Here is a 5,393-nt window from a genome sequence, read left to right as displayed (position 1 = left end):
ATATAAATTATCACATTATAAAACATACATGAACCACTTTAGCCCTATTTTATACCTAGGCTATTTGAAGATAGCCGATCTACAAGCTCACAACGTGTTGCATCGCGACGCGTTGTGAGCTTGTAGATCTGCTATTTTCAAACAGTTTAGCGCTTTTACTTTTGGTATCTTAAGTACATTTTGGTACCAATACTTGTGTACTTTTACTCAAGTACATTTTGAATTCCGGACTTTTACTTGTAACAGTGGTTCTACATTGCAGTAGCCTATTGATACTTTTACTTAAGTAAAACATTTGAATACTTTTTCCACCACTGCACCCGAGATCCGACCAACCTCCGCCTCCAAGGAAGTTTGCACTCTGTCGGTGAAATGTGTGAACTACACGTACCCCGTTTCTCTTTGTCCATTTTAGGGGATACAAATTGCAGTTTGCCTCACATAAATGGTTATTGAGATACCTAAATTAACTAGATTACAGCAAAATATACATTTAGCCTATTTCTCATTATTTTAATGCTTTATTGTGATGATATCTCATTTTTGTCCTTCATTCTTCATGTTGACAGCTGCAGCAGAACAACTCCAGTCCACCTTAAGAGTTTTGGAGCTGAAGTTCATTGTTTTGGTCAGCTGGGGGCAGTGTCGCACCACAAGAGAACCCCCCCAGGCGGAGCGTGGAGGCAAAGGGGCGGGGCCTGATTTTAAGGTGGTCTGCATTGTGTATTAGAGCAGAGAGAGAGAGAGAGAGAGAGAGAGAGAGAGAGAGAGAGAGAGAGAGAGAGAGAGAGAGAGAGTAAAAGTCCTGCATTCCAAATTGCACTGCTGTAAACTTTGTATAGATAAATAGACAGACAGACAGACAGACAGACAGACAGACAGACAGACAGACAGACAGACAGACACATATGAATTCAGAGGTCCTTGATGTGGAAAAAAAAAAGTTTGAGAAATGCTGTGCTAAATACTTGAATACAGATTTTGGCTACTCTATACTCCACTGTGCATTTTGTACCCTTATGAATGCATTAACAGTGTGATTTGTGTGTGTCTCTCTGCTTGTGCACCTTTTGTTCCAACTCTACCGTTGATTCTCAAAGTGTGGCCCGGGGTCCCTCAGTGTGGTCTGACAGTGTACAAATTGAACCAAATGGACCATTACAGGTCCATTTGGTTCCATGTGTACACTGTCTGAGTTATGGGGGTCATTGCAATTAAAAATGCAATGGGGGGGGGGGGGGGGGGGGGGGAAGAAGTCACAAAGTGACACGTTGTGAGCTTGTAGATCTGCTATTCTGTAGATCTGTGTGTGTACAGTGGTGGAAAAAGTGCTCAAATTATTTACTTAAGTAAAAGTACCAATACTGCAATATAGAAATACAAGTAAAAGTCCCAAATTAAAAAAATACTTCAGTAAAAGTACTGCCATCAGAATGTACTTAAAGTACCAAAAGTAAAAGTACTAAAATGTTTGAAAATAACCGATCTACAAGCTCACAACGCATCACGATGCAATGCGTTGTGAGCTTGCAGATCGGCTATTTTCAAATACTCTATGTATAAAATAGGACTAAAGTGTCTAAGTTTTATAATATAATGATTTATATCTGAAAAGTAACTAACTAAAGTTTTCAGTGGAGTAAAAGTACAATATCTGCCTCTGAGATGCAGTGGAGTAGAAGTAAAAGTATTGGAAAATTGGAAATGCTCAAGTAAAGTAGAAATACCTTTCCACCACTCTGTGTGTGTGTGTGTGTGTGTGTGTGTGTGTGTGTGTGTGTGTGTGTGTGTGTGTGTGTGTGTGTGTGTGTGTGTGCGCGCGTGCGTGCGTGCGTGCGTGCGTGCGTGCGTGCGTGCGTGTGTGTGTGTGCGCGCGCATGCGTCAGTGTGTGTGCGTGTGTGTGTTTACGTTTGGTGGCCTCAGAGCTGGGACCACCGTGTGGTGGGGTGGCATGTGGTGGCTGTCACCAAGGGAAAAGCAGCTTATAACAGCTCTCTATGGCTCTGCTCTGCTCCGCTAGGCGCCGGGGGTGTGGAGGGTGCAGGTCCCCCGTCCCCTCGGGGCCCGGCCCGGGCTGACCCGGCCGGGTCGAGAGGCGAGGGGACGTGGGGGAGAACTCCGGAACCGACTGCCACCGATACGTCGGCTTTACATGGCCACATGGATTACAGTGGGATTTCGTCACACACACACTTGCACGCACACACGCACACGCGCACGCACGCACGCACGCACGCACGCACGCACACACACACACACACACACACACACACTGCAGCACACACTGGTGGAACGAGATTGTTTATACTTGAACCTCACCACCCATATGCTGGGGGGTACATTATATTAAACAAAATGCAGATCTACAAGCTCACAACATGTCGTGTTACGCCGCGCTGTGAGCTTGTAGATCTGCTCTTTTTGGGCAAAGACATGTGGTGTAGAGGGGGAAAAAGCGGTGTAGAGGGGGAAAAAGCGGCCAAGTAAAGAGACGATCAGGTCCAGTCTATAAGTGTAGGGTTTAAGTGGTTAGAGGAGCATCTTATCAGGGATGATAAAGGTGGCTGAGCTCATATACACAGAACAGGAGGAGGGCATTAGAATCATCTTTATTGTCACATCACAGGTAAGATAAGATAAGATAAGATAAGATAAGATAAGATAGAGCAGTTGTTCTCAAACTTGTTCACGTCAAGGACCCCCAAATTGATCAATATTTGGCCGTGGACCCCCATCTGAAAATATGTTGTGCCAGGGCCCCCCAGAAGCAAATATTTGTGTTAAAAGTTGTTCACTGATGTTCAAGATTTTTGAAAAATAGCTGATCTACAAGCTCATAGTGCGGCACTCTGTGCGTCACTATGAACTTGTAGATCTGCTATTTTTCAAAAATCTGGTTATAATTAAAGTGTTGCTATACTGCCCTTGCAACACGTGCCTATGTGAGACCATGTTAACTACTTTTGCTAACTACTTTTGCTGGGGACCCCCTGGAACCCCCAAGGACCCCTGGGGGTCCCCGGGCCCCACTTTGAGAACCAATAAGATAAATGTTTATTGTATGGAACATAAAACAAAATAGAATTTAGTGCACCCATTAAAACTAAAAGTGGGCGCGCTAAATAGCAGCATCAACAAAGAAACACAGACAGAGCAACGTAATGCCTTAAACTGTTAGTCATTGTCATAGTCAAGTCATCATAGTCTGTCAAATAAAAACATCCATAATACATCTTAAGATAACAATCTTGAAATCTTAAAGACGAGGTGCCGTGATTTTCAGTGATTTTTTCCCTCCCTAAAACATAATCATCGGGTATTATGGTTAAACTAGGAGGAAGATTTTTTCAAAAAAGTGTACAGAAATTGTTAAAATTATGTTTTTATGTGGACACGCCTCCAGTTCATTAAGTATACCTGGTTCTCACCTTAGCACCTCCTCCACCACCTTAGCACCACCCACCTGTCCTAGTCCCTCCTCCTCCTCATGCCCACACCTGCTGTGTTATGATAATGAGGGGGAGGGCATGCTTTTGTCACTAAAGCGCTGTTTTTCTATTGGCACGTTTGACCCTCAAGGTTTCAGCCTCCAGGAAGAAACTCAAAGTAGTCAGAGAAGACATAAAACATCATAAAAACACCACCAGGGGGCTTAATAAAGTTCTATCAACCTCATAGACACATGAAAAACAGAAAAAGTGCAAAACCATGGCACCACCTCTTTAAAATAAAGAAAAACATGTCGAGGAGAGTTAACAATCGAAGAATTCTACATATACTCATAGCATAATCCAGCTGGTGTACAGAATGTACATGAGGTTAGACTAAGGTAGGTCCACATAGCAGCAGGTATGTACTGTACCAGATTAGACATGCACCCATTAGAACCTGGGAAGCAGCTGTTTAATTTTAGCTATATAGCAAGTTTTTTTTTTTAAATGAACTCTTAGGATTTAGAACAGTGGTTCTCAAAAATAGTTCGAATACTTTTGATGCAAATCATCTCTTCTGGGGGTCCCTGGCACAAAACATTTTCACATGGGGGGAGCGGGGGTCTGTGGCCAAAATACATATCACTTTGGGGGACCTTAATTGGCACAAAAAAAGTGTGAGAAATGCAATTTTGCAATGTAGTCATATTCTGTTACAGGTCAAAGTTCGGAATTCAAATTCAGTAAAAGTACAAACGTATTGGTATCAAAATGATGTACTTAAAGCACAAAAATTAGAAAGTACTCATTAAGCAGAATGTCCCGTTTCACAAGTTTTCAAATTAAAAAATGTATGAAAATCTTTTGAAAATAGCTGATCTACAGGCTCACAATGCGTCGCACCGCGACGCATTGTGAGTTTGTAGATCTGCTATTTTCAAAAGGCCAAATGTATGTATATAGGGCTGAAGTGGTTAATGTATCTTTTGTAATAATAATCAAAATCTACAAAGTAACTAGTAGTAAGTTTTCAAATAATTGTAGTAGAGTAAAAGTACAATATTTGCCTCTGAGATGTAGTGGAGTAGAAGTAAAAGTAGAGAAAATTGGAAATGCTCCAGTAAAGTAAAAATACCTGAAAATATGACTTAAGTACGGTACTTGAGTACATTTAGTTAGTTACTTTACACCACTGCACATTTGTGTGAGAGCATGAGCTCACTTATGTGACCTCCGACCTTTTGCTGTGCTCAGAGTCGTATCCGTGGTAACAGCGCCGTGCCGCTGGGTCAAGGGTCGACTGGACGTTGAGGTGGGCTGTGTGTGTGTGTGTGTGTGTGTGTGTGTGTGTGTGTGTGTGTGTGTGTGTGTGTGTGTGTGTGTGTGAGGACCCCCTGAATGCCAAAACAGCAACAGTTACTATGATCCTTCTGTGTGTGTGTGTGTGTGTGTGTGTGTGTGTGTGTGTGTGTGTGTGTGTGTGTGTGTGTGTGTGTGTGTGTGTGTGTGTGTGTGTGTGTGTGTGTGTGTGTGTGTGTGTGCGCGCGTGTGCGTGTGCGTGTGTGTGTGTGAAATATGAGAAATAGACAGTACATTGACTCGAGTACTGTACTCAGGTTAAACTTTGGGATACTTTAGCTTTACTCGAGTATTACTCGATTATTATTATAGTAATACTCACTACTTTATACTTTTACTGCGTGAGTGCGCGCATGCAAGTGTGTCTCGTCTGTCAGCCGTGAATGAGAGTGCGTGGCTTTCGCTGTGTAGTGTAGTATTTTGGCACGGTGCATGCGTGTGTACGTGTGTGCGTGTGTGTGTGTGTGTGTGTGTTAGGCCTATCACGACTAGAGATTTTTACAGGTCGACTAATTTGACCCAGTGGTAGTCGACTAGTCGAAATTTACATTTAAAAAAAAAAATACAAAAAAAAATATATATACATATTTTTTTTTTTTTTG

Source organism: Gymnoscopelus microlampas (genome assembly GCF_963454915.1).
Source record: "Gymnoscopelus microlampas genome assembly, chromosome: 24".
Classification (NCBI taxonomy): Eukaryota; Metazoa; Chordata; class Actinopteri; order Myctophiformes; family Myctophidae; genus Gymnoscopelus; species Gymnoscopelus microlampas.
This window is presented reverse-complemented; position numbering follows the sequence as displayed.